The sequence below is a fragment of the Sminthopsis crassicaudata genome, chromosome 4 (assembly GCF_048593235.1).
Source record: "Sminthopsis crassicaudata isolate SCR6 chromosome 4, ASM4859323v1, whole genome shotgun sequence".
NCBI classification, from domain to species: Eukaryota; Metazoa; Chordata; class Mammalia; order Dasyuromorphia; family Dasyuridae; genus Sminthopsis; species Sminthopsis crassicaudata.
Window position 1 is genome coordinate 444,559,177 of NC_133620.1, and position 21,520 is coordinate 444,580,696.

Below are 21,520 nucleotides of genomic sequence, written 5' to 3' on the forward strand. Positions count from 1 at the left end.
CTCAAAGTCTTTAGTCTCTATTCTTCCTCATTATACATTAAGAAATTTATTCTTATAAAATAGTATAAATAGCATCTTGATAATGACAGAGAAATTTTCTGCAGGATGAAGTAGATTTTTAATGTGCTTTTCAATGGAATCACGTAACAAGTTATATGATTATATGTCATTCAAATACATCAAGTGATTAATACGATGTTTGGGTACTTGAAATATATATTTTCTTCTCTTCATGAGTGGTAATAATGGGTTTAATGCACAAAGAATTATAGTGGGCTTGAACCGTCTCCCTGGAGAATACCATGTTTTACATCAACTGGTCTTGACATTATTGTTTTGATGGACTGTTTTGAATAAAGAGTTTTCCATTTGAACATCAAATCCTTCAGCATCCTCAATGTGCTTAAATCTATTTTATATATTTTGCAGTAACTGATTAAGCCATGAGTATAAAGCTAAGTAAAAAATTCTCTGATACTCATTGGCAATCTTAAAAATACTACAGTACTTTGGGTTAGCCTGTCAATAATCACAGAATAGATCATGAGTTGCTCTTTATACACCTATGTCTTTTGGGAACACACTTTTTGCTCATCAGACAATATATTGGGTTTTTTCTAAATATTTGGATTAATGGTATAAGCTATGTATATTTTATATAAAGTGCAAAAATGCATAATTGGCTTTTATTTGTATGAAGACACTGGAGCTCTCACCCTGGTACCATAAGAGCAGTCAAAGTCCCACCTGGGGCATCTCTGAAAATGTCAGTCTAGTTGCCCTACCTCCTCTGTAGCAAAAGGTATGGCACACTTTCTTGGTCAGATCCCAGAAGGCATGACTCGGACACTGAGCAGAATTCTCAGATCTTGTGTAGTAAAAGAAATCCTTCCTTTACCTTGGGATTGGTGTTCTCATGCAAATCATTCTGCCCAGTCTTTCACATCAGTGTATACAAACTTTTTGCTTCCATTGTATCCAGACCCAGCTCCAATTGTCCTAATCTATATCTGGCCACTGGACCCAGATGGCTCTGGAGAAGAAAGTGAGGCAGGTGACCTTGCACAGCCCTCCCTCATTTACACCTAATTCACTGGCATGTTATGAAATCACTTCCATGAATGAAAGACAAACAACAATAAATGTGTGATATTCTCTATAAGTAGAGATGAGGACAAATGAATCACAGAGGAAGATGTTCAAGTACTTTGTTCATAATTTACACACCACTGACAAATATTTGAACAATAATTAAGGCTTTTGTCCAGACTTACCACTTTGAGGCTATTTTTATTATCATTTCATTTTCCTTATGGTTTTTGGTAGGGGATTCAAGTAAACATGATCTCTGTGGCAGGTTGCTTTCCTTCTATTATTCTTTTATATTTATATAGGAAGAGAAAATAATTGCTTTTAATTGAATAAAAGCATTAGGATATTGTCATTATTAGCTAGAATTCAATAATTATAATAATAGGCAGTATTTATGTTGTGATTTTCAAATATTATCTAATTTAAACCACAATTCTGGGAGGTAGGTGGCATGGTTATTCCCATTTTACAGTTAAAGAAACTGAGGCAGAAAGAAGTTAAGTGACTTGACCAATGCCACACCGCTATTCAGTGTCTGAGGCCTTCTTTGCCTTTAAAGGCTGCATCTTGCTCTAAATTTATTATCAACTTTAGGTGCTACTTGCTATTCACCTGGTTGGAATTTGGCCAGAGTTAACTTCCCCTAACAAGCATTCCATCCAGGGAGCATGAGGTAGTGGAAAGAACAGGGAATTTGGGGTCAGTTTCAAATCTCAGCCCTGCCATTTTTCATCTGTCCTTGGTTCTCAGTTTCCTCATTGGCAAAAATAAAGGTTTGAACTCAATGGCCTCTTAGTTCTCTTCTCTTTTTCTTAATGTATCATCTGCTGGAAGCTCTACCAAAGAATCACAGGATTAAAGGCAACAATTATTAGATATCCCTTGCTATATCTGTTCTGAGACAATTCTGTGACTCTTAAGAGAGTCATAGACATTATTATTATTAGAATTTAATTAAAATTGATAAAATCTAAGAACTCAGCCTGTTAGTATCTGACAACATCGGGGACAGCTTCTTACTAGGAGCATGGCACAACAAAAATAAAATGCCAGAAATGTAGCTACCCAAGTCACCTGACTCCTTTCTCTTCCTTTCTTGAACATCTCCTGCTCTTAAGAGTATGGATGAAATAAGAGATAAATTGATAAATAAGTCATATTTCTTCTTTTTTTTTCAACTAATTTCCTGTCCTCCATTGCTACCCTTGGCAGGCCCATAAGTGGAGGGTTCTAGGGTACCAAGCCAGAATTTTCCCCAGGGTAACAGGTGCCCTGTGTATATGGAAGGGCATGTGGTGAAGTGACTGCCCCCCCCAAAAAAAAACCTCTACTGCCCTTCCCCACCCTGAAACTGACCATCTCTATTCATGGGACAGAAATGGGGGAAGGGAAAATGAAGAGGGGGGGGAGGGGGGGTGGAGAATCAAAGAAAATTGCAAAAGTCAATGGCCTGGAACTGGAGGCAGCCTCAGCAACTGCAGTGTGACTTTGATTCAACTATCATAACCCTGAATTAAAAATTCAGGCAATTATCTGCATGGCTTCCCTCTGATTAGGCTGAGCCCAGGGCCTCATTAATGCAGCTGCACAGAGGAAAGACATTAGAGCTTGTGAAATGGAATGTTTCTCTGAGAACAGGTTCCGCTTGAAGAAGAAGGGCCCAGCAAAAAGAAATTTCACACATTTTTTGAGCTCAGAGTCACAGGACGGCACCCAGCTTTGGGGCTGCCCACCCCGCCCGCAGTCTCCTCAGGCTTGGAGCTGGGTGAAAGCCACCTTTGTTCCCCAACCCGCCTCCAGCTTCTCCTGAAGTTGGAGTCCATAGGGTCACTGGTGGGAAAGCATAGTGGGTGGAGATGAACCTAATCTGAAGGGGAGCCTCTGCTGAATCTTAGGATCCTGACTGACTCCCCATACTAGATCTAGGTCAGGAAAGGACTTTAGAAGTCATGTACTTTTTTGAGAGGGGAAAAATGAGACCCAGAGAAGAGAAGGATCACCGGAGCAATAGATAGCAGAGTTGGGACTCTGTTTGAGACTTCTAGGTTCAGAACTCTTTCAGTTACCTCCTTGCTATGTCTTCAAATCACTGAGTCCAAAATCATTGAGCTAAACCAGTTCAAGAGATACAGAATGAGCTGGAGGGAAAATTCAGCTCTTGTACAAACAAAAAATATCAATAAAAATTTATTTTCCGAAAAGCGAGCAGGAATTCCAAAGAACAGGGAACCGAGTAGATGATGTCATTCAAGGGATGGTAGACAAGTTGTGATATGGGAATGGAATAGAATAGCACTGTTCTATAGAAGAGCATGAATATAAAGTGCTAAAAAGTATGGGAAGGCTTAAATGAATCCACTCAAACGGAAGCAAGCAGGAACAACAACAACAACAAAAAACAAAAAAAAAAAAACAAAAAAAAAAATTTTCATCATGATTACAACAATGTAAATAGAAAGAACTAGAACTAGACAGCCAAAACCTAAGGTCAAGAAATTAAAATGACAAAGCTTGGCAGCAAGGACGATCCATGGGAAGGCCTTAGGGGTTGAAGACCACAGGTTTAAAATGCTATTTATAATGGCAGTCTTCTTTGATGGTTAGATTGCTTCTGTGAATTTTGTTCCCCTCTCTTTCTTCTTTTGAAGATTTTTTGTTATAAGGGATGACTTTCTAGGAGAGAAAGTTATACAGGAGGAAATGTAACTGACATAAAACATATGTGTATAGGTATGTATATGTATGTATATATGTAACATATAAATTATGATTATATTAAATTATATAATACAATTATATGTATAAATTTTTATGATTTTATAAAATGTTATAATACAGTATATATAAGTATATGATTATATTAAATATTATTATTTATTTAATTTATATAATGCATTTACTATTATATTTATATAAGTTAACATTTATTAAATATCATTATATTAAATAATATAATATAATTATATTATTATAGAATATAGTATGTGTGTGTGTAACTGGGGAAAAGAAAGGGAAAGGAAAAAGAATAAGCATTTATCTAAGTCAGGCACTGTGCTAAGTGCTTTTTACAAATACTTCATTTGATTCTCACAACTCTAGGAAGTAAGTGTTATTATCATTCACATTTTATAGTTGAAGAAACAAAGGCACCAAGAAATTAAAAGTCTTGCTCAGAGTCTCACAGTAAGTGTCTGAGGCCAAATTTGAACTTAGGCTTTCCAATGGTCTACTGATTGGGTCATTAGATGTCTATTCTATTTAAATGAAAATGAGATGGATTAGAATCAGAGAATCTGGGTGTAAATTTCAGGGTTTAAATCTCCCCAAATTACCTATGTTATTTTCAGCAAATTACTCATTTACCCTTTCATTCACTCGAAAAACATTTATTAAGTTCTTATTATTAGATCCTGTGCTGAACACTAGGGATAGGAAGACTTCTCAAGGAGTTCATATTCTAATGGGAGAAACAATAAATGTGTGTGTGCGTGTGTTTAAGTTGTTGTTTGTCCTTCCTTATGACATGCATATGAAGTGAGGAAGGGCTGTGTGGAAGATCACCTGCCTCACTTTCTCCTCTGGAGCCATCTGGGGCCAGTGGCCAGGTAGAGTTCAGAATGAGTGGAGATTTGTGTATATACACATACATACATACATGCACACACATGTATAAGAAGATGGGTGTGCATACACAAGTATTTGTATACGTGTGTACCATAAGTACATATATTTAATTATATACATGTGTGCACTGTGCTTATGAGTATTTGTCTATATACATATATATTTATACACACACATGTATGTATGTCTATAAGTATTTGTCTATATGCATTTGCCTTTATGTAGCCATACACATACATATACAAGTATATACACACATGTATATGCATGTATATGAACATTTGCCTATATGCATAAATATTTCTATATATGCACACACATTTATATAAACATACTTACAATGTGTGCATTGTATACAATGTACAGTGCACTTGTATGTCTGTGTGTGCATGTTTACATGCATGTACATATTGCATATGCATAATAAGTACAGAGAACATGAATCTCCATGATTCTAGACTATTTAGGAGGGGAGGACACTAGCACTTGGAACAATCAAAGAGGATTCCCTCTAGAAGATGACCCCTGAACTGCTTCTGGAAAGAAGAGAAAAATTGAATGAGGTGGCAATAAAGACAGGGTGTTTCCCATGCCTGAGAGATGGCAAACACAAAGATGGAAGGGAGGTGATATTCTCTGTGTGAGGATCGAATGAGTCAGAAAACATTTATTAAGCTCATAGTGTGTGCCTAACAGTACTGAGTGCTGAGTATACAGAAACCAAAATGTATTTGTTTCTGTTCTCAAGGAGTTTGTTTCTATCTTCACTTTCTGGGCCCTTAGTCTTTTCTATTGAATAAAGGCCCTTTCACCTCTAAATATATCCTCTAAAGTCATCTATGATGCAAAAAGGGAGCAGTCCTGGGCCCTGGTTCTCTCAGGATCTCTTTGAAATCACTGTCTGCCCTTCCTTGGCTAAAAGGACACAAATAGATTTTCATGAAGGACTAGGTCTTCATTGGCACAAACTATAATCCCATAAGGAGTCACATTATTCAAATTCATGGGCATATTTCCACTGAGCTGGGGCCGATTACTGTATTTTACAGATTTAGAATTCCAAATAGTACAAGTTTGAACACATCAGATCCCTTTGTAGGATTCATTACTTACATTAAGGGCACCTTGCTGGAATGCAGAAGTCTGGGGAGGGGGAATCATAAAGCCAGGGAAATAAAGGCCCTGCCCACTTCTCTCTGTGTGCTGCATCTCTGGAATTTAACAATAGCAAATGTTTGTTAAGCACCTATTTGGGATAGTCAAAGACAAAAACAAAACTTGCATTCTGCAGAAAATAATAACAGCAAGGTCAAGCTTTCCAACTTCATCACAAACATATATCCTTTTTCTAAAAATAGGGTTTTAAAAAAATCTTCTTGTTTTTACTTTGCAGTGAGTTCTGTAAATATTTCAATATTCTCTTGAGGTTGAAGTCTTGCTGGTGACAGAGAAAAAAAAATTAAACAAAAATTCCAGACACATTGACCTAAACTGGCAATGTGTGCACAACCCTCCATCTTAAAGGAGAGGAGGAGGGAGACAGACTACCCTGAAATGCATTCTGGTTCTGGTTGATTTTGCAGGAAGGTGATTCCTGGTGGTCATCAAGTAAGGAATAATCCTGAGAATATAGGTAAGAAAATTAGGTGGCAAGAGAATAAGGTCTACTGTGTTCTACATAGAACATTTCCTTTAAAGGGTTAAAAGTATACATAGTCTCAGTTATTAGAGAAGTCAAATAATATAGAACAACAGGATGACATAAAGAATTAGTCCGAATAGGGCAGCTGACTGGTGCAGTAGATAGAGCACTGGCCCTAGAATCAGGAGGACCTGAGTTCAAATTTAGTCTCAGAAATTTACTAGCTGTGTGACCCTAGGCAAGTCCCTTAATCCTGTTTGTTTCAATTTCCCTATCTGTCAAATGAAGTGGAGAAGAAAATAGCAAAAAATTCTAGTATCTTTGCTAAGAAGCCCCTAATGGGATCATGGAGAATCAGATATGATTGAAATAATTAAACAACATCTGTATTTTTTCACTGAGACCTCCTTGGGACCCAGCAAAAGGAATGGCTTATTCCCTACCCATAGCCTCCTACCTCTACCAAGAAGGGATGGAGGTGTACTCTTATTTGTCATTCTATAAGCCTAGTTTGCTTATAGAATTGTGCAAAGCTCCAAATCTATTTATTGTTGTTGTTCTTCTTCCCTTTGCATTGTTGTAGTACTTGTTTATACCTAGAGGCAGACATAGATTTTTTTTACCTTAAGTGGGTAATTTCACCTCTGCCTGACTTAGTTTCCTCAACTGTAAAGTGAGGATGATAATAGCAGCTACCTCCTAGGTGTGAGAATCAAATAAGATAACATTTGTAATGAGTTTTACAAACCTAAAGATATTATATAAGTGCTAGCTATCGTTATTATGTTGTATTTTTTGTTGTACTAACTTCATCTTGTATCAGATCATCTAAGCTTTCCCATGTTGTTTTGCATTCTTCACTTTCATTGTTTCATTCATGTGTGACACTTTGTATAGCCCTTCCTTGCAAGGCAAAGCTGCATTTGCTCACCCATTCCCCAAACAACAGGCCTCTACTTTGTTTCTGTTCCTTGTTGCTACAAAAAGTAAAACTGCCCATTTCCTGATAGTTCTAAATTTGATGGGGGAAAGGGGGAAGAGACAGCTAGTTTGTGCAGTTTATAGAGCACCAGGAAGACTTGAGTTTAAATCTAACCTCCGATACTTGCTAGCTGTGTGATCCTGGGCAAGTCACTTAACTCTATTTGTCTCAATTTCCTTATCGGTCAAATGAGCTGGAAAAGGAAATGACAAATCACTCCAGTATCTTTGCCAAGAAAACCAAAAGAGGTCCAACAAAGAGTCAGATGTGACTAAAATAACTGAACCATAAAAGTATGTGGGAGTTCTTCCTTTATGTGAAATTCAAATTGTCCTCTCTGTAACTTCAAGACAGCATTGTAGCTAGAGTATCAGGCTTTATGTTAAGAAAATCCGCATTTGAATCTTATTTCAGACACTTAGCTGAATCTTAGTCTCTCAACCTCTCTTAGTCTCAGTTTCTTCATCTGGCAAATGAGGATAATGATAAAGCCCTGCTTTATGGAACGGCTGTATAGATTCAACAGGCCAATACAGTAAATCTTAAAATTCTAAGTAAATCCTTTTATTCTACCTTTTGGGCATAGCTCTACCTCTGGAGACATGAAGAATGCATATTCTTTCTTCTACAAGACAGCCTTTTATGGACTTGAAAGTATCTGTTATGTTTCCTCTCCCTGCTTCCTTTGAAAACTTTCCCTTCCCTTCTCCTCTTCCAATTAAAAAAAAAAAAAAAAAAAAAAAGAGTGGGCTTTTTGTATTAAGATTTTGGTTTTGCTTTTTACTGGATCTGTGATTTCAATGGCATGGAAACTCCCAGTGAGAAAACATCTTCTCTAAATGCACTTGCTTTGCTACTGAATTTTAAAGTCACTTAGGGAACCCTAAGAGAGAAGTGACTTGCTCCAGATCACCTAGCTGATATGTGTCTGAAGGAGAATTTGGTTTTTCTAACTCCAAGACTTGCTCTCTGATACCACTGCCTCCAGAGAGTCTGCCTGAGACATTCTCATAGAGAACCAGACTGTTGGAAATAGTCTAGATCCCAGATGAGCAACGTCTCACTATTGGCAAAATATAGTTTTAGAAAGAAAGAGCAGTATCTGTCCTTGTCCATCAGACTTATTCTGGCTCTTGTTTTCATCTCTCTTCCTCTGGGTTAACACTTTACAGTCAATTCTGAGGCCCTCTAGGACAGCTTCTCTATGTCTCTGAACCTTTCATTGTGTTCAGTCTTTAGCAAGGGACTCAATGGATACTTAATAACCATATTATTTTGTACTAACAGTGCCCTCTACTGGTTGGAAGCAAAGTGGCACATATTAAACAGCAGAGATTTAAATGAGGTCTTTGCAGAAGGTTTTGAGTTCAGTGAGGTTTTTATGTTCTATAGAGAACATCCAGAAGCTAGATAAGAATATATTCAGTAACCCAGTTTTGTCCCCAAGACCATTTCTCTTTTAACTAGATTGTAAATTCCTTGTGGGAAGGAGCTGTGTTTTCTATTTCCTTTATTCCCTATCACCTAGTCTAAAAAGGGTTGGCCCAAAGGCTTTTCTGTATCTTAAATCACAACAAAAATGAGTTAAGATAAAGCTTCATTCTCATAAGTTCACCATTAGGTGTTTAAATGAGTCATCAGCCAAATCTGGAATTAGGTTTCCAAGCAAGGTGCTAGCATAATGTTGTAGATCAAGAACTCTGGAATAATCAGGAAACTCTGGCCTCCATTTCTTCACCTGGTTAAAAAAAAAGAGTGTTAGACATCTCAGGCCACTTCTAGTTCTCAATCTATGCCTTTTTGTTCCCATGAACATATGAGTATATCAAACCTCAATCTTCTATCTTTCCAGTTTTGAACGTACACCCTTTTTAAGTCCACTCCCATTTGCCTGCTTCCCCATCAGTCTCCTGCTCAAGAAGATGATTGCAATCTTACACTTGTTAATCATCCTCTCTCTTCCAACCCAGTATGCCTCCCACTTCCTTTGGCCAATCCATATCTCTTCTCTATTTCAAAGCCTAACCAAGCTCACTTCTTCCTGGGAGTATTGCCTGACTAACCTTTGATCGAGCTTTTGATTCATGTCCCCTCTCTGTTTCTGAGAATTACTGGCTATTAAGTGTCCAACTTGAGAGTCACTTCATTTCTTTTTTGTAGCTAGGTGGCTCAGTGAGTAGAGAGAGGGGAAAGTAATATGCCTACTATATGAATTTAGTAAGTATTTGCTATGTGCCAATATTTTATAAATATTATCTCATTTGATCCTCACAACAAATAAGGGGTGCTGTTGTTATTTTCATGTTACGGTTGTGGAAACTGAAGCAGACCGAGATGAAATGACTACTTAGGGTAACATAGCCAGTTAGTATCTAAGGCCAGATTTCAACACTTGTCTTTCAGACTCAGCACTCCATCTACCTCACCATTTAACTGTCTAGTTGACTTACAGTGCAGCACTTAGAATCAGGAAGATCTGCATTTTATTCCTGGATAGACACTTATTTAGCTTTGTGACCCTAGGCAAGTCACATCCTCACTCTCTTGCCTCACTTTCCTCATTTGTAGATTAGGGGTGACATTAATAGCACCTAACTCAGATGGCTTTTATGAGTATCAAATGGCATAGCATATATAAAGCCCTTTACCAACCTCAAATGATTATATAAATGATAGTTGTTGTTGCCAGTTACTGCTACTGCTATTACTGACACCACTATTACTACCACTATTAGCACTATTTCCAACCATCACCATCACCATTAATATTAGCTTTGCCTGAAGATTTTCATCTATAAAATGGAAATGTTAATTCCCACCCTGCCTTCCTTATGAATTTGTTAGGAATAAATGAAATAACCTCTATGAAAATTCTTTGTATAATCTAAAGAATCATACAAACTCATGATGCTATTAATCTTACTCCTTTGTTTTCACTCTTACTTATTTCATAATTCTTAAGTATTCTTCATGCATTTATTCTAAATTAATTTTAAACTCCTTGAGGAAAGGTTCTATTTCTTTTGTTTCACTTTTCTTCTCTCAATTCCACCATTGACATATATTACCTGATTGGCCAGATCCCTTGCTCTCTAAGTAGTCCTATAAGGGAAGCTCTATAAATATAAGCATTTATGTAGCACTTACTGTGTGCTAAATACTGTGCAAAATACTCTGTAGAATTATAAATTGTTGAGAAGATGCTGATCTGTATTGGAAAAAATTTCCTCACTTGCTGGATAGGGAGTGTCCCTATAATATTGAGATCAGATTTACTCCATGTCTCTATGACTATGCTAGGTGCTGGGTATTGAATAGAAACAATACAAACACATGAAATAGGTAAATATATATACACAGGGTAAACACAAAGTTAAAAAAACATTTAAACACAAAGTTAAAAAAACATTTATAAGCACCTACCAAGATCCAGGCACTGTGCTAAATGGTGGAGATACAAAGTAATTTGGGGTGAAGTACCTTGTAAACCCTGAAGAGTTTATTACATAAGTGCTAGCTCTTATTGCCAGATAACATAATTTTTTATCATGGATGAGTTGTGTCTCAAAAGCAATGAAAGAAAGGAAAGTCTGGGGTGGAGTAAGGAAGAGAAAGAGATATATCAAGAAATGACTATATTAAACAAAAGGTATCGTTAAAATTTTTTCAAAAATAATGTAACAAGATTTCATCAGAAAAAAAGATGGGCTAGTCTCCTAGCGAGAGGGAATAGACAATAGACTTTTATCTCAACGATTTGATATGAACAGCAAGATAACCCTCCTGAAAAATTGAAAACTTTTAAATTAATGCCTATTTATTGAAAAAATCAATTGCTGTATTTATGTTTCAGCAGTATCATTTCCATGTCAATTGGGAGCCTCTTGTACAGTAAAAAGGAAGGTCAAATGATATATGTCACACAAATGATTGATACCTATACAGTGTCAAAAGGCATTCTATATAAAATGTTTTGCAAACCTTAAAGTTGTATATAAATATTAGCTATTGTATTAAAAGAAAAATTCCAGTAATCTGAGTAGACATCCCAACGAGTTATAGGAAGGAACAGGCAAGAATCAAATTGGATTGGAAGGTGCTTATGGATAACTTATTTTCTGCTTCATGCTCATATGTGTAATATCACAGAGCCATCAAGATATCATCATTATCCTCATCATCATTACCTTTATCTCATTCTCATATTTTAATGGAGTTCAAATAGATATTATCTGAAAACAAACCTTACTCTTCTTTAAAAAACATATTTAATGATTTACAGATTATTATTCTTATGTATAAAATGATGACATTTTTATAAATGAATAAGAGTATTGAGAAGTAGGTTTATATTCTGTATATTCCCTGAGAATATCTTAAGGACAACTCCAGGAGCAGAGAGGATGACTCTTGTTTACATTATCAATAACTATAACAACAACAGCAGGAATAGATAAATAATCTTGCTTTCCCCATTCAGACATAGCACTGGTCCATAAAAATTTAAGAACAATGCCTAATAGATGCTACCAAAGCAAAACTAATTGCCTCCAACTACACACAAAGAAAAGCTTTCAAAGTATAGAGACCTAAAGTAAAATCATGTGGCAACAAAACAAGGTACATGCTGCTGTCCCTGTCCTCCTGTCTGCTACTGCAGGTATCCCAAAGATATTTTCAGTGAATTCACAGAAGATCAGTTTATGATTCAATACCTTGTATTGTAAAAAAAAAAAAAAAGCAGTAATTTTATTTGCCTTTATAATAGTCCATAAAACATTAAAAATAAAGATAGTATAAATATACTAGGATATTGACTTGTGTTCAATGAATCAACCAATAAGCATCTATTAAATTACTAGCATGTGCTCAAAAAGAAAAAGCAAAGCAAAAACCATCCCTGCCTTCAAGGAACTTACATTCTAATAATATGTCCTATCTCTGAATGGGACCATACAAAGAAAGTCATTGATTAGGAAGAAGAATATTCCAGGCATGGGAGCTAGCCAGTATAAAGGTGCAGAAAATAGAAATGAAGTGTTGTATGAGTGACAGTCAATAGGTTTGCTTCAATGTCCCATAGAGTTCATGGAGAATAACAATGTAGAAAACTGGAAAGACAGACCATTTCTGAGTCCCATTCAAAAACAATGAATTCATAAAATAGGATCACAATCATAAACCAAGCAAGTACTTATGAACAATGGGTTTCTTGAAAACACTTTCTGATATTCTTGCTCTAAAAATATGGTCTATGGGCTGACATTTTCACCTGAGTGATCTTAGCAAAGATGCAGCTTTTGAATGAGTTACTGTTGAATACAATTTAGCTTTGTAGAGTAGAAATGCTAAGGAAATATTCCTCCCTCAAAGAGTGTTGTGCCAAGAAACTGGAAACTGAGTGGATGCCCATCAATTGAAGAATGGCTGAATAAATTATTATAAGAATGCTATGGAATATTATTCTTCTGTAAGAAATGACCAGCAGGATGATTTCAGAGAGACTTGGAGAGACCTACGTGAACTAATGCTGAGTGAAATGAGCAGAACCAGGAGATTATTATACATGGCAACAACAGACTATAGACAATAAGTTCTAATGGATGTGGCTCTCTTCAACAATGAGATACAGAGTGTGGAATACAACATAGCAATCTAACTCTCTGTGCTGTTATTTGCTTGCATTTTGTTTACTTTCTCAGTTTTTCTTTTGCTTCCTTTTTGATCTGATTTTTCTTGTGTAGCAAGATAACATGTATTTTAACATATTTAACATGTATTTGACTACCTGATAACTAAGGGTGGGGGTGGGGGGAAGGAGGGGAAAATTTGCATAAAAAGGTTTTGCAAGGGTCAATGTTGGATAAATTACCCATGCATATGCTTTGTAAATAAAAAGCTTTAATAATAAAAAAAAAAGTGATGTTCCAGAGTCTTCTGGCTTCTCATTCATTTAGCTCAATGCCATTCCACAGGCTCATCAGCCCAAAGGAGACCTTAAGGATTTACTGTAAGCAAAAATGATCTATTTCATGGCAATCCAAAGAACCTACTGAGCTCAAGGCAGAAAGAAGAAAGTTGAGGATGGGTGTTTTTTTTTCCTCTCAGAACTTCTGTGCTATTTAGTAACATTGACATTTATTTTAAAATCTGCACAAAAATCAATTTACAAATACAAAGACATTGAAAGTGGTTAAACTATATTTTATAACAAGGCAATGGAAGAAAAAAAATTTAAATCATGAAATAGGCAGAACCATAACAGGGTAGAGTCATCAGGGCTTTTTGACATAGTGCACTAAAGTTTACATAGGGCAATTTATTCCTTCAGCATATAGAAACAACTAAAGATCTCAGATATGGTCAGGTGAGCCACTCATATTCTTGTAAGGGTATTGAACTTCCCTATGTCTTCTTGCTAAGTTAAATAAATTTTGTGATCTCAGAAAGTTGACTGCTTGTGTAATATAAATGTCTATTGTTGACTTGGGCTAGAAATTTCCTAGACGTGGGGTGGGTGCTTTGGAATTATAGATTTTCCTAAAAATAATTCCAATGCATATTTTAGCCTTTACTCTAGAATTTAGAACCAGTTAGCAGGGGTTTGTTTCCTGCCCAGCTGTTTGAAGTCCAGCAACTACACTAGGCTCACTACACTAGAGTGAACCTCCTGTGCACACATCAGAGAGACCTTGATGAGCCCACTGGGCTAGTGGCTTGAGTATAGTACCACCTAATGATCAAATTGTATATTACACTCTCACTAGTTCATAAAATGACATACTATCTTTCTATAGGTTTATGGAAGGCAGTAAGTGCAGTGGTATGAGGTGAATGCACTACTACAGTGCACCACCAAGTGTACATACAACCTACACCAGGGTCAGTGTGTCTCTTTACTTCTGTACATGATGATTTGATCCTTTCTTCTGAATTACAAACATTTTACCATTTCATTCCATTCAGAATGAAAATATATGGAAATATGCTCACCTATGCTTACATTTTACACTCAGTTTCTCCTCTGAAATAAGGGAGTTGAATTCAATGATTCTTCAAGATCCCTTTCAAGTACAAGTCTAAATATACAAAGACTATAAGTATGAATTGATCTCTTCATCTACATATATAATAACAAATTAGATTTTACTTCCATACAAATGGAAAAGAAACCAGAAATCCCACCATACTCCTGAAAATTTAGCATTTCTTTTTATTATATCATGGCACTCAGAGTTCCTTGAATCTGTTTGCCGCATGAAAGATCTCTTAATCATAGTCAGAGGAAATGCTGTACAACCTGTTTCTAAATTCAAAACTTGATAGGAGCCTTAGCCAATGTCAGGGAATGAACCTTTTTTATGCTTTTTAAACTGGCACAAGTGGTTGCCTACCTGGTGAAGAAACAACTCAGAGAAGGAATTCAGGAAGTCAGAAGTTTCCGCAGTAGCTAGGCCTTCAGTGTGGGTGCCAGGTTCACACACCTGGGGATTGGGTGTGTTAGGTCACTCACATAATTCATTATTCATGAATTATATTCATCTGTTTTTTCCTTAATTATTCCCTCTTCTCTAGCTCAGGAGATTATATTAAAACAACAACAACAACATACAATCACATTAGCAAAGTTACTTTTTATCACTTCTTTTGACTGGGATCTGCAATGTTCATCAGAGAGATTTTGCTTTAAAAAATTTCTCTTAATTTTAATCTTAACTTTACTTTTTAAATTGGGTTCCACTTCTCTAGTGACTACCTTTCATAGGATCACACATCTAGATGGAATGAATCAACATTTTCATTTTATAGAGGAGAAATTAAACCCAAAAGTGGAGGCTGGAAGGGGAAAACATTTTGCCCAAAGTCACAGAGCTTGTCAATGACATCCACCATCACATCCACTCTTGCTCACATCTTCTTCTCTTACAGGAATGCAAACTGTATTTTAGATCTTGTCTTCCACTAAAATATTGCTTCTATCCTTTTTGTATGTTACTGTCTTACTCAACAATGAGGAGTCAGTATTTCCCTATTGTGTTTAAAGGATAGCCCACTGAGAGTGACATTCAAGGCCTTTCCTCACCAACCTTTCCAGCTTTATGTCATACCACTTCCTTTTGAAAACTCTATGTTCTACCCAAATTGTTTCCCCAAATTGACATCCCTGCCTCTTTTCATTTTAGGGAGTAAAATGCCTCCCTCCCCTATCCCATACCTGAGATATTCATCCTCTATCTCTCCCTCTCATAATCTGCCTTCAAGACTACAAAAGCATTCCTCTAAGGAGAACATATGTTATAGCAGAAAGAGCATTGTGTTGGAAGATAGCCAGAGGCCCCAGGTTCAAAAACCTACCATTGACACTTACCTTTGACAAATCTTCCTTATAGGTAAAATGAGCAGGTAGGCTAGATGAACTATGAGATCTCTTCAGGTTCTACATCTAGGATCCTATTATTAGAACTTTCTTTCTTTTCCATTTTCCTTATTTGTGTACAAGTTGTAGCTCCTTTGGGAAAGCTCTTTGTGGGTAAGCAGGGTGGGTAAGTACTGAATACATAAATATTTATTGAATCGATGTACATTAATTTGATAACATTCCTGATCCACCATCAAAGCATTTGCATTGAAATGTTTTTAAGGGAAGAGGGAATGGATTTATACCAAGTCTTTCATACTCTCATTCGATCCCTCACTTTCCTCCTTTGACCTTTTTTTGCAAAAAATCACAAAATAATTGGCTCCCAAACTGGAATTGAGGTTATAGCTTTAATATCAGATAGGGATATGAATTAGAAGGGGATTTTACTTGACACAGGGAACCCACAGATTAGGAAATTCTTTCCACCATCGTCAACAGTGTCTTCTTTGTAATTTATGGTGTCAGAGAGTTGATCAGAGCACTGGTGTCAAACTCAAATAAAAAGGAATAAGGGGAGGTAACTAATCCATACATAAGAATGCTAGCAGCATATTGATTTAGTTTTAAGATATAATGTTGCCTATATTTTGGACAACTAGGGAGCCCAGTGGATAAAATGTCTGGCTTAGAGCCCAGAAAATCTGAGTTCAAATCCAACTTCAGACACTTATTAGCTGTGTGATCTTGAACAAGGCAGTTAGCTTAGTTTTCCTCAGTTTCCTCATCTGTCAAATGAGCTGGAGAAGGAAATGGCAAACTACTCTAATACTTAAAATTCCAAGTGGAGTCAAAAAGAATCAGGCACAAATGAAAAATGACTAAACAACAATCTACATTTTGTTGTATTTTTATTTATTTTGTTAAATATTTCCCAATATGCACTGGGGAGCATCTTTGACCCCACTAAGAGGTTTAAGTGAACTGTCTGAAGTCACACAATCATGATCTAGTATATGTACACAGACCTTCCTGCCTATAAGGTCAATAATCCATGCTGGTTTCCAAGCAATGATCTAGACTTTCAATGTCTTTCTCCAAAGTTAGAGAAAGAAACAGATTTCATTCTTTCTGCATTTTGTTCTGTGACTCCCTTCAACAGTTCTTTGATTTGATAGATAAATAGATAGATAGATGGCTGGATAGATAGATATAGGTATAGATAAATAGATACTTAATAGAGAGAAAATTGATACTAAAGTATAAAAATGATCTCAAATTCTTGGCTGCTATTATCTTGCCAGGACTCAAACCTCCCCTATCTTTGTCTTTCATTCTTTCTGCCTCATTTACATAAACTTAATCTCTGAATTTTGATCCCTGCAGCTCTCTGAAATATGCCTCAGTGATGACACTAATAAAGTAAAGCTTCTTCTTTACTGATAATTTCCCAGTAACATGGATAATTTGGACTTCTTCCACTCCCTCTATCCACACCCCCCACCATTGCCTTCCTCCTACTTTCATTCAGAACCAAGGAGAGCTTGACCATAGATGAAAATCATGAATGAATCCACCAAGCCAAATTACTCTCTCCCCTCCCCTGGGGTAGCAGTGAGGGGGATAGGGGAAAAGAGGCTATTAATTTCTTTCTTTTTTTTTTTTTTTTTTCCTGAGGCTGGGGTTAAGTGACTTGCCTAGGGTCACACAGCTAGGAAGTGTTAAGTGTCTGAGACCATATTTGAACTCGGGTCCTCCTGAATTTAGGGCTGGTGCTCTATCCACTGTGCCATCTAACTGCCCCAAGAGGCTATTAATTTCAACAGCTGAACTAATATGGTTGGCTTTCTTGTGACTATACATAAGGGGAGGGGTGGGACTGGATAGGGCATGTGGTCTGACTTTGGAAAGTTATGTCATCATATTTATATACCCTTTGTCTCCCATACGTCAAAAAACTTGCTTCTCACCTAGTTTCCTTTAAGGATCAGTTCCTCAAAGTTGATAGTGACTGATCTCAGTCTCTTCAAAATGGTTTGGTATTAAGGATATAGTCTGTGTTTGCTTGGCAGAATTCTTGTTGTTTCCTCCAAAAAGAATGTATGCTCCAGCACTTTTTTCTTCACTGTGTTGTCATGGGACCATTGTACAACTTTGTCTATTACTAAGTCTCTCCATCTGAAAAATGGGAGCGATAATCATGAGAGAGAACCAAACGAATAAGAATGAACAGAAGTCTGCAAAATTTTGGCAAAGAGAGGCCAGGGCTTACACTGATGGCCACTTCCCAGGGACATCAGACAGTTTAAGCAGGGCCCTTTTTGAGATTTGGCAGTTCTACTTGGGAGATTTTTCAGAAGGCTTTGAACTTACCGTCAGAACAAGGGAGACTGTCTCATCCGAGAGGTACATTCACTTGTAACTGACTCCTCCAGGTTAGGGCTCTGAAGTTCTGTGGTCACCAAATAAATCACCCAATGGAGCTCCCTTGTGGCATCCCCTCCCCCCTCCAACCCTGCTGAGAAATCAAGTGACAAAGGGCCATGGGAGGTAGTCGAGCAGAGGAAGGAGGAATCACTAAATGAGAAGGTCCCTGGGAGGGAGTGTCCTATAAGACACAATTTACTCTCATGGCTTTGCTCTTTAAAATGTAAATATTTCTGACTCAGATCACAGAACTCCCCCACCCAAAAAGCTGTGAAACCCACAGGGGAAAATGATTTCATGCATGATTGCTGCAGAGATATCTTGGAAGGAGGTGTTTCCCAACTTGCAGGAAGGGCAGCTGGGATGGTGGGTGTACTGAGTTCTTGTTCCAGCAAGCAACCCCTGTTTGCTGTGGATTGGACAGAGTAGGGCCCAGAGACTAGATCTGGCCTGAATAGCTGAGTGTTCTAAGAGATAGCCTAGACTGTTCTAGGTAACCTGCTCTGGAATTCTTATCAAAGGGACTAAATGACAAGGATTTGAGTAGGTAGACACAACTACACAGCTCTTTAAGATTTGCAGAATTCTTTACCTACATTTAATTTACCAAACATTTATTAAGTACTGTGCCAGGCAATCTTGCATCATGGACAGAAAGCTGGCCTCTCAGGAAGAAAAACCTGTTTTCAAGAGTAGCTTCCTCTCAATAGGGAAAGAGTTGTATTTGAATCATGAAGACCTGAATTCAAATCCTGCTGCAGAAATTTACTGGATTCTTTAATCCTAGAGCTTGGATTTAGTTTATAATCCTGTTATTCTGGAGTGTCCATGATAAACTATTTTCTGTCCTGTCCTCTTTCTACTGAAATATAAGTTCCTTAAGTCTCATTTTTCTATTAGCAGAATTAGCCATGTAGTAGGCACTTATAAGATATTCATTCATCCATTCATTCATTCTGCACCTTCAGTATTCTCAGGTCTGAGTCCATGGATGATTATGGGCTAATGACTCATGATGATCATACCCCTGAGTCAGTTAGGCTCTGTCGGTGGTCTCCATTCCTTCACAGCCTCCACAATGGGAGTGTTAGATAGAAAAGAGACAGACTCTGGAATCAGGCATCCCCTCCTTTTTATGATAAAGATACCCTCTGGCTCCCTAGTATTGTTGAGTTTCCCTCTGGAGGACACTAGCATGAAGTTTCCTAATTATCTAAACTGAATTTTAGACTGTCTCCATGTGAGTCATCATCTGGTACCATTTGTTCATTTATCCCTAGGGGACAGATGCTACTTGTCTTTCTGGCACTCCTAAAATCCTGGACAGCAGGGAGTCTTCTTTATGAGGAGCAATGGGTGATTGTAATCTATCATCTTTGTGGACCCTGACCATTCTCTTTTGTAAAACGGTAGATTATTCAACCTTTCAATTACTTGGTAAGGGAGGTATTGTTAACCAAACTGACTCAGTCCAACCTAACAATTTAGGTTCAAGATTAGAATGAAATGAGATATTTGTAGAATATCTAACATGGAAAAGATACTCAAACAGGGGTACAGTATAGTGGAGGTAGGTAAAGGTAAAGCCTCATTCTCTCCCTACAGAAAAACATCTGGTCAGCAGGGTGGGGTTAAAAGGACATGGACTCCTCAGGGAGTGGCCTCTTTTACTTGGAAATCCCACCAAAGGCTCATGCCCTAGCCCCCTGAACCATCAAGGATACTTTCTTTATTTTTAGAGGGGAAAACTAGCCGAGTAACATGGTATCCTACTACTTATTTTTCCTTCCATCAGGTACTTCTCCAATGACCTTGGCTTGTATCTTCCTTGGATACAAGCATTTTGTAACAGGCCTTTCTATTTTGGCTAGAGTTCCAGATATGGAACTCAACCCTTGCACTGATGCTTGTTCTAGTTCTTCTACGTTGAGGCCATAGCCACACACTGATTTTCTTCATACTGATCTCTCAGCTGAGGGCTGAAATATATCTGTCAATAAATACGTTCTCCCAAACAACAGTGTTTGAAGGTCACATCGTCTGTCTAAGCACCAATTCTCCAATAACTGAATATCTAGAATGGCTGTTCATCACAGCACACATGTATGACCCACTGACAGTTCCGCTATGCCATCTTACCAAACATTACCCAGAAAAATGGATAGACATGGAACATTTCAGCAGAACTCAATTTCATCAAAGTCATGTTTAGGAGAGGATGCAATTTGAGGGCAGGATTGGTGGTGCAGTGTAGAGAGTGCCAGGTCTGGAGTGCGAAAAGAAGTTCAAATCTGCCCTCAGATTACCAGCTATGTGAACCTCAGCAAGCCACTTACCCCTTTTTGTCCCAGTGATCTCATCGATACAATGAACTGGAGAAGGAAATGGCAAACTACTTCAATATCTTTGCCAAGAAAACCCCAAATGGAGTCACAGAGAGTCAGACATGATTGAAAAATGAACAACAGCATGCACAAGAGACAATCATGCTTTGACACACAATAGTACAATGGTTACTGGAATCAAGTTACCCGGCCTGCCAATAGAATTTACAATAGCAAAAAATTTCTGCCAAAGGAAAGACTAGACCTAGAAAAAGTAAAAAACAAAAATAGTCAGGGGTGAATTGAGGGGAGAGAGGAAAGAAAGAAATTCAGTGTGGATCATGAGTGGAAGCAGCTACTGCTACTGCTGCTGATTACCATTACTACTACTACTACTACTACTACTACTACTACTACTACTACTACTACTACTACTACCACCACCATTACTATTCTTATTATTCCTACTATTAATACTACTGCTGCTGCTGCTGTTACTATTACTATTGCTACTGCTGCTACTGTTACTATTACTACTGTTGCTGCTGCTGCTGCTGTTACTACTACTATTATTACTGCCGCTACTACTGTTATTGCTACTGCTATTACTACTGCTGCTGCTGCTGTGGTGGCAGCTATTAATATTACTATTGCTGCTATTATTTCTACTTCTGATGCTGCTGCTGTTGCTGCTACTACCACTAATTAACATTTTAAGATTTGAAAAATGTTTTATATGAATTCTTATTTGATTGATTGATATGATATGTAATAGAAACATTACCCATAAATAAGATTTGACAGAAGTAATTACACTTTAAAATAGCTCTCTGTGTGTATATAGACAAATAAACAATAATACATCTACACACACACACACTTGTTTGTAATACATACATAGATTAAATAATCTTGATCCCAAAAAAGAGAGGAGAAAATGTACATCCACCTCCCTTTTTTCATATATAGGGGTTATTATATTTGTATAACGTATATACTACATAAAATGCTGACGAATGGGGAGGAGGTAGATTTATGGAAAGAAAAGGTGGTCATTGAAAAAGAGGGAA

The 21,520-nt window shown here is 37.2% G+C and overlaps 1 long non-coding RNA gene across 1 annotated transcript; it reads right to left on the reverse strand.

Moving 5' to 3' along the window:
• Nucleotides 1–3,530: 3,530 nt before the first annotated feature.
• Nucleotides 3,531–18,323, reverse strand: LOC141539994 (uncharacterized). Its single transcript, XR_012481446.1, has 4 exons — nt 18,073–18,323; nt 17,670–17,877; nt 5,830–9,078; nt 3,531–3,765 (listed from the first exon to the last, which is right to left on the reverse strand). It is a non-coding gene; the product is annotated as an uncharacterized LOC141539994 (long non-coding RNA).
• Between the last annotated feature and the right edge of the window lie 3,197 nt (nt 18,324–21,520).